The sequence below is a fragment of the Rhipicephalus sanguineus genome, chromosome 2, assembly GCF_013339695.2.
Source record: "Rhipicephalus sanguineus isolate Rsan-2018 chromosome 2, BIME_Rsan_1.4, whole genome shotgun sequence".
In the NCBI taxonomy this organism is placed as follows: domain Eukaryota; kingdom Metazoa; phylum Arthropoda; class Arachnida; order Ixodida; family Ixodidae; genus Rhipicephalus; species Rhipicephalus sanguineus.
In genome coordinates, this window is record NC_051177.1 from 63098741 (window position 1) to 63107932 (window position 9192).

Sequence of the window (9192 nt, forward strand, 5' to 3'; positions counted from 1 at the left end):
ATATTTCGTTTCGGTGACGCTGTAAAAAAAAGAAATCACCTCTTTCATAACACCAACAGCATTTCTAATGGACTGTAGCCTTGATGATTTTGACAGCGACAAGTTTAGTGCGTGGTTGAAGCAAGGACAGTGCACAGCATTGGGTGCCGAGCGTTTAATTTCAGATACAGCGCCACAAATCTGAGAGACCATGACGCTGCAGCCATCGGTACCTATACCAACGCACTTTTCGAGATCAACTCCTAATGCCTTCAGTGCCTTAATAACTTGTTGCCCGAGCGTTATTCCTGTCACAACGGGCTCACTTATGCCAGAGCCAACAGCCGTGCTACCAATATCACTACGAATGTCTACGAACGAATGTCTACGAAGTCTTCTCGAATGACGTTGTTGTGGACATATCGCAGAACAAGACACAATTGTGACATATGAGCAACGTCAGTAGTTTCATCAAACATAACACTGTACATGCCGGATTCTTGTACCTGTTGAATTATCATAGAAAGCACTTCTTCCGCACATCACGTGATTAGTTCATTCTGGGTTGTCTTGCTTATATATGTTGCCCGAGATGACGCATTGGCGAGATGCCTCTCGAGTTCCTTGTCACCACTGGAGACCCGAAAGCGCAATAGTTCACGAAAGTTTCCCTCGTTAGCGACTGGTGAAGCCTCTTGTGAGTTGTCGAGAAGCGAGCCATCGTCTCTATGTCCACGAAGCGGTATGCCTTGACGCCCTAGAAATATGATGCTTTCTATGATGGGTATCAGACGGTTTCTATTCTCAGTCACTTGAAGTAGACGCTGTTTGGACACTTGGTTCGCGACATCTCTTTCCGGTGCACCAGCACAAGCAAGAAAGTTTTTTGCGGCTTCCACTGCTTCCTTGTGGTATCTGGTGGCTTCATGCCGAGGAAGATCGCCATCCTTGCCTAGTAGCCTCGCAAATGTCCTGAGCGGTCTCGTCACAAGTTTCTGAAGTGGAACATTTCTTTGGTAGCCTCCAACGGCGCCTGTTGCGAACAATGCGCAGTATTTGCAATATAGACCTTTCTGACTGTTCGACAGAACAAGCCACTTAAATTTAAGCAAATGCGCACTGCTCAAATATCTTTTTTCCTCTTTGCCCCCTTTCTTGTGGATGGAGTGCGGGAAGCTATAATTTTGTGGCGGCTGCCAATGGGACTCCAGCAAACACCTCTTGGAGAAGTTGTCAACTTGCTTTTCCACGAAGTTTGCAATGTCCAAAGAACCCGACACCATGGCAGTGCCTCCACTGTCGCTGGCTGTCAAGAGCGTGGCGTCCGATCTTTTGCTTTCGTGTTCGGCATTCTGCATGCAGACAACATTCGCATCAATCTCATCTACGTGCAACGAAGGAGCGGGGAATGGAGTCTCCGTACGACTGGCTTGAGAGTCTTCTTGGCGAGTCTTCTTGGCAGCTGGACGGAAGAAACTGTCGATCGTTTTAGTACTCGCCCGCTTCATTCTTCACAGTAACTGTAAAAAGAAAGGAAATTCGCACTAAACGTTTTTCACTATCGAAGAAAAAGATGTAGGCAAAACAAAGCTGAATTTTTTTTTCAACATTTCTTTTGGAATGGTTTCAGAAGTGCAGATAAGAAATTGTAAAACAGTTTTCATTTTCAAACGGTACAAATGATTACACAAACGTACAAAATCGTTTGCAAGCGTGGTAGCAATACAAGAAACGAATAGAGCGTTTTAGAAAATTACGGTAATACCGTGCCATATATGGTACAGTATTACCGCACCACTCCTCCTTTCTAGCTCGTTGTGTTTTTGCAGCTCCCCGTACCAGTTACTGTGCGTCCCCCGAACAACAGGTTCCTCCTTCACCATACAAAGACTGAGAGGCAGCACTTAGGCGTGACAATTTCATAGTCATTTTTGAAGAAAAGCATTTGTAGAGCTGATGTACCCTCACTGGAATTAGGAGCGGCAAATGCACAAAAGAGAAAGGAGGAGTGGTGCGGTAATACCGTACCGTATAGGGCACGGTATTAGCGTAACTTGCTAAAAACACTAATAGAGCGTTTTAGCAAGTTACTGAAATACGGTACGCAAATCGGTAAGGCAGTATGGTAGCGTTCCTCCTTTCCCGCTGGTTCTTTTGCCGCTCCCCGTTCCAGTGACAGTGCGTACCCCAAACGACAGGTGTCTCGTTAACAATGTGTAGGCTGACAGGCAACGATCAGGCGTGACAACCCCACAGTAATTTTTGAAAAAGCTTTTGTGGTGTTGGGGTTTATATAGGTGATTCTGTTCAGAAATAAGAAGTGGGGTTTGGTGTGCACGATAACTGTCTCTCGAATAGGACACCTCAACCAGTACACACACGGGGAAAGGGGATGAAAAGAAGACAGAGAGGAGGAAAGACACTAAAGGAGAACTTGCGGGAAGGTAGGACGTGCCTTCACTGGCAAAAGGTCGACGACCGGGAAAGGAGGAGCGGTACCGCCATACAGTAGCTCCCACGCTCAAGTTTGCGCAGCGCCGTCCACCGCCCCAGCGGAGAGAAAGGAAACCTCTGGTAGCTCGGACCGGGCGCGCTTGCTTGGTTTTCCCATTGCGCGCGCGGAGAACGTGCTCCCCGGGGCTTTTATTTCGCATTTTTCACGCTATGGGTGCAGCTCCTTCGTCGTACTGGAAAGCAGGCACGCAGCCCTGCTGCATTGTGAACTGTCACAGAAGTTTAAAAATGATGAAGAGCCAAAAACTCCCCGTCAAGTTCTACCGTTTGCAATGCAAGCAGTGCGAGGAGCAGAGGCGTCAAGAGTGGATTATGGCAGTTAGCCGCACTAAGAGAGGAGCTTTCGCAGTCTTGTCACCTTGAAGCATTTTTTTGTTCTACACAGTATTACGAACTATTAATGGGGAGAAACGCGATGATCGTGCTCATTTGAAAGGGAAGTGCGTTTGTGAACCGAAGCTACAACAAATAGACAACCGCTGTACATTTCGAGATTGCGCGCTTGTTTCCGAGTCAACCATTTGTAATGTGACAGCAGCGGAGCATGTTGGCTTAATGCACAACAGTTTAAATACCGCACCGTGAGTACTGCAAGTGTTTTATTCAGCTGATTGCGGTACATTTCCTGTCGCGGCTAACTGTAAACAGAATTAAGCTGCATGTTTGCACTGAGCGTTTATATTAATTGGCCTTGCATGCAACACGCCGTGATTGCTTAGCAGGCTGAGGTGTTGCGCTGCTAAGTTCGAGGTCATGGGTTCGATTCCCGCATACGGCACCTGCATTTCGAAGGGAGCGAAATGCAGTAACACCGGCGTACTTAGATTTAAGTGCACGTTAAAGAATCCCAGGTGGCCGAAATTAATCCGAAGTCCCCCACCACGGCGTGACTCATAATAATGTCATGGTTTCGAATAGTAAAATATTATAGGCTTGCATGCGCGCGAGCCGCGGGCGATATACAGCTGCCGCTTTGGAAACGAGCTGACAAAAAAACCAAGGCGGCAATTAAATTTTCGATTGATTGAAATAACTTTAATGTGATTGAAATGGCTTTAATTTTCGATGGCTTCGCGAAATCAGACGGGCTTAGCATCGGGCACAAAGCTCGGCATTATCATAAATATGCGCGATCCCAGTGGGTATTGTATAGTATGATGCTGACAAAGCGAGCTGTCGAAACAACCAAAGTGACATTCGAATCAGCGAACAAGGTGCATTATCAGGCTTCGATATTATCCAAAATGAAACAAGACTCTGCAAGAAACATGCTTGGTCGAAGTGGGTATGAAACATTTTTTGCTCGCATCATTATGCTATCCAAGGGAGCTCTAAAAAAATTCAAGGCGATCCGACGTTGTTATCATCCGATGCAAACCTCGGCAAAAGTGAAACTCCCACGAAACTGAACACTGCATGCGCATTGCGATCCTGCCAGGGCAGATGTAAATTTATGCTCTTCACGCTGAGCTCATAATAAATTTAGACACGCGACAAACTTGGCATCCAAGCAATCGAAAGTTATCAATCGAAAGCGCACGCGAAAGCGTGGTGGTTGTTTGCTGACAGCTCCGAGCAGACACGACTGCCGCAACGAAGGTGTGTTTTACCGGTAACATATAATTACAGAGCTCGCGCAGTCACCTCCCTATTCATGTCATAGAAATGTGGCCTTTCACCATCGGCACGCACGTAGCGCTCGCCCAAACAGCATCGTCCTTGACGACCTGCTCGGTCCCGCAAAGGTGGTCGATCAACCGCTCTCCTCTGGTGAGATTTACACCGTGAAAACGTTTTTTCCATCTTTTCCACCTTTCTAAACCTTCAGAGCAAGCGACAAGTGAAGCTGCACGTTGTTGTTGTTGTTGAGTGATTCTTTGGAAAAGACGCTTCTTTCTGCCTCCCAGGTGGGGGCACGGCTCAGCGCCTGTGGGATGGGGAAGTGGGGAAGAAAGTTGGTAGAGAAGAAGAGAGATGTTTAGGAGCAGTCCGCCATCGTCACGGTGGAGGAGGCGTTGGAGTTGGAAGCGCCTGTTGTGATACAGGGGATCAAAGCGATTCGAGTCCTGCCGCTTCTGCGAATTCCAGGAAGGCTCGCAGGGCCAGGGTTTCGGATCTTGGGGGGAAGATCAGGTCTTCCACAGTGGTGGCAGGGAGGCCTAGATGACGGTAGCGCCGTCTCATGGTGTCGCGTGGACCGTCCAGCGCTGGGCAAAAACACAAGATGTGTTCGAGCGTCTCCGGGGACCCGCATCTGCTGCAGTCTGGTGAGGTACAACGGCCCTTGCAGAACTTTCGAGCAGCAGGCCAGGCGCTTCCGGTGCGGAGACGGAGCAGCAGCCGTAGCTCCCTCCTCTCCAAGCTGGCCTCCCGCAGTGGGCGTGGGGGTTTGCCGTTCGCCACCCGTTGGTCTGGGTGGGCCGCCATCAGCAGGTGGAGAAGCCTTTCTCGTGAGAAGTCACCTGCCGCCACAGCACGGGAGACCGGGACCGCAGGGCGGTGTGCCTCCTTGGCAGCGGCATCAGCTTCCTCATTACCGGCTATCCCCACGTGCGAGGGTAGCCAGTGAAGGGAGAGCGTGACGCCACAGGCCATGACGGCCAGGAGTTTCTCCAGGAGTAAGGACACCGTGACGCCCGCTTGGTCAGGATGCTGAAGGGCCTGGAGCGCTGGTCTCGAATCCGTGAGGATGGCCACGGGCTGCGTCGGCAGGTTGGCGGCAAGGTGGTCCACTGCGAGGTGGAGTCCTGCTAGTTCAGCTGCAGTGGAGCTGGCTGAGAAGGGGAGGCGGCACTGCAGTGTTGTGCCAAGCTCTGGGATCCTGCAGGCAGCGGCGGCAGAGGGAGGGTTCCGGTACACGGAGCCATCGGTGAACATCAGCAGGTGGCCCCTCAGCTGCTGGTGGATCTTGGCCGCCGCTGCCTGTTGAAGCTCGCACGCCGGGGAGTGCCTCTTTGTCAGTCCCTCCAGGTGCAGGTGGATATCCGGTGGCCGCTGGGTTGGGGGTGGTGGCACGACTGGAGTCGGGGGCTGCCGCACTAGCTCCTTGTAAAGGGCACATATGCCCCCCATTCGGGAGGATGGGCGGCCCTCGAGGCGCTGCAGGAGAGCCGCTCCTTCTGGTGCCCTGTGCATCCGGTCCACGTGTAGCAGGGCTTGTCGCAGCATGAGCAGGGACACCGGAGACGCCTGAGCTTCCGCCAATGTGGCGGCCACAGGAGACGAGCGCGGCAGCCCCAGGAACGTCCTGATGGCCAGTCGATGCGGCTTCTCCAGCTGGTCCTTGCGGCGAAGGGAGAGCTGCACCAGGGGCAGGGCATACAGCATGGCTGCAGTGGCCGCTCCGTGGTAGAGCCGCAGTGCCACCCTCAGAGGACAGCCACGGCCACGCAGCAGGATCCGCCCCACCATGGTCTGCACTCGTGCTGCCCTTGTGGTGACCGCCTTAACCGCCGGGATCCAGGTCAAACGGTGATCAATCTGGAGTCCCAGGTAGGTCACCGTCCTGCTCCATGGGATGGGCGTACCTCCGAGGGTCAACTTCTGAGAGTAGACTCTTGCAGCCGCATTCGGATGAACAATCAGGGCCACCGTCTTCGCGGGAGACACCTGCAGCCCTATGCCTCGAAAGAAGGAGGCCACAGCATCCAAGGTCCGCTGGAGCGACCGCCGGACCGCCGGCAGGTGTCGTCTTGGCCCGTGCACCCACAGTGCTACATCATCGGCGTAGATGGAGCACTGTGTTGGGTACCTCTCGTCCTCCGGGATGGCCGCTGGGAGGGCAGCCAGCACCAGATTGAAGAGGAACGGGCTGAGGATAGACCCCTGCGGCACCCCGGACGTCACGGCCCTGGGGCTGCTGGTGGTCCGGCCAACTCGTACACGGAGGGTCCTTCCTGTCAGGAACTGCGTGATGAAGCGTCGAAGGCAGCCCCCAACGCCAAGCGCGTCCAGAGCACTCTCAATGACCACATGTGGCAGGCCATCGAAAGCACTCTGGACATCCAGTAGGACTAGGAGGGCCACGTCTCCCCTGTTTCTTGCATCCTCCAGGGTGGAGACCACATCCGCAATAGAGTCAGCCGTGCAGCGGTAGCGGCGGAATCCTGTCTGCTGCTCTGGCATGAAGTTCATTGCCCCTGCAATCCATCTGAGGCGAGGCAGGACCACGGCCTCCATGAGTTTACAGGAGGAGGAGGTCAGTGAGACGGGCCGATATGATGTAATGGACGACGCGGGACGGCCAGGTTTCCGCACGGGCACCACCACCGCCGTCTGCCAGGTCTCCGGAAGTACTCCAGTCCACCAGACCTCGTTCATGGCTCCCAGCAGTCGCCGCCGGCCAGCATCATCCAGGTTCCGCAGCATCTGGTAGGTGATGCCGTCGGCTCCTGGGGCGCTGCGACGCTTTGTCCGTGCGAGGGCTGCATTGAGTTCGTGTGCAGTGATGGACTCCCTGCACAAGGCCTCGATCTGACTTGCGGCCCAGGCGGGATGATGGCCCTGTGGAAGTCCGGGAGCCCCTCGGTCGGGGACTGCAGTAGGCGGCGCCACCGCCACCACAGAGAACTGGTCTGCTAGCTGCTCCGCCAGCGCGTCCTCCCTTAAGTTCATTGCGATGGCAGCCGTTAGGACGGGTTGCCGCAACGATGGTCCGGAGATGAGGGACCCAAGTAGTCGCCAGGCCTTGGCACCTCCCTTGCTCTTTCCAACGGTGTTACAGATGCCCTGCCATCCCTGCCGCCAGCGCTGATTGGCATGCCGTCGGCAGGCAGCGTTAAGGCGGTTGAACGCTGTCCGGCTTCCTCCACGAAGGTACGTTCTTTCTGCCCGTCGCCTCGCCGCTCGTAGGTTGAGGTGGTGGATGTCTGGTACCGGCTGGTTCACTGGCACTGTTGTGACGATGGTGGCTGCTTCTGCCGCCCTTGTCATGGCCCCGAAGAAGTCTCGGAGCCCCGTGGGATCGTCCAGAAGCTGCCGGTAGATCCTCCAGTCCACCACCTTGTACCGCCGTGATCTAGGGACCTTTCCGCCCGCTGGAGTGACGAGGATGGGTAGGTGGTCTGATCCCCAGGAGTCCGACGCTGTGGCCCAGCCGTAGCATACCCCGGGTGAGGCCAGGGTGACATCTATGGCCGTTAGGGACGTCCTGGCGAGCCGCTGGATGTGTGTGAAGGACCCGGTGTTGAGCACCTGGAGCCCCAGCCTGTGGACGACTTCCATTAGGTCCTTCCCGCGACAACAGTTCCTGCGGCTTCCCAGGCTGAGTGGTGTGCATTCATGTCACCGCACAGGAGGTAGTGCCGCCCAAGCAGTGGGGTCAACCTGGTCAGCATGCTGGCGTCCCAGGGTCGACGCGGCCGGATGTAGATGGAAGCCACCGTCGTGTCTACTCCCCGGAGTCGCACCGTCACCGCACAGCACTCCAGTGGTCCCCCTGTGGCGCTGGCCACGTCGACCACCACGTGAGGGAGTTCGCGTCGGACGTATACTGCCACGCGCGGTGTGTCCTGGGGGTGGTTACTGTCCAGGCATGGAGTAGCCCTACAGGAGTCAACGGTGCACGACGTGGCTCCATTGTAGCCGACGTAGCCAGGGAGCCGCAGGTCGAAGGCAGTCCCCCTAACCTCCTGTAGTGCCAGAACGTCGTAGTCGTACTGCTGGAGGTGTTGGGAGAGATCTGTCTTTCGTACTCGCAGCGAGAGGGCATTCCACTGCAGCACGCTTGGGCGGCAGCGGAGATTCCGGCTTGGGAGGGAATCAGCCATGCTGGGAGGTGGGAGCCAGGGAAGCCACCGCCTGTTGGTAGATGGCGTGGAGTGGGTGGGCAGCGGGCACCTGGGCGCAGGCGAACTGCATGGCCATCAGGACGGCCTGCACCATGTGGTCCACAGCCTCCTGGTTCTCCGTGGAAACCGCGGGTCCAGGTGGCGCTGGAACTGCTGCAGGCAGGGCTACGGCAGTAGTAGCAGGCGTAGGAGCTCGTGCAGACGAGGCCACGGCCGTAGCAGCAGGACCATGAGCAGCGGGCTGGGATGCGCTCGCGCTGGTAGGTGCCACTGCGGGTGGTGGTCGGTGAGAGGCCCGGTGAGACGGCGTAGCAGGCTTGCTCACGCCTTGGAGGATGCTGGCATAGGATGGGGCCACACGTAGGAGGTCCCGATCCGTACGAGTCTCCTCACGTACCGCGGCCCGGACCACCCGCCGAGAAAGTGCCGTGGTGGAGGAGGCCATGATGGTGGCCACCCGTCTCTCCTGCTGCCATCGAGGACAGGCTGGAGTGTTGGCGGGATGGGGGCCGCTGCAGTTGACGCAGCGTGGCCGTTGGCATTCCCCGTCCTTTGGGTGGGGGCGACCACATCGGATGCAGCTGTTTGGCCAGCTGCATGACTCCTTCACGTGGCCAAAGCGGCCGCACTGCCTGCACTGCAGTGGACGGGGGCGGGCCGGCCGCACCGTGAAGCGTACCCTGAACAAGGATACCTGCTCCGGGGGGACAGGGCCCTCGAAGCGTAGGGCGACGGTACGGCCCTCCCTGGAAGCAGACAGCACCGGTACGGGCGACTGAATGGCTGGCAGCAGGCTGTCATCCGCTGGCTCCCCATCCACCCCGTGGAGGAAGCCCGTGCTCGTCCGGCGGTCAGCCGGCTCCCGGGCTGCCACAGGGATCCCCTGCAACACCGTGACAGCAAGGAGTTG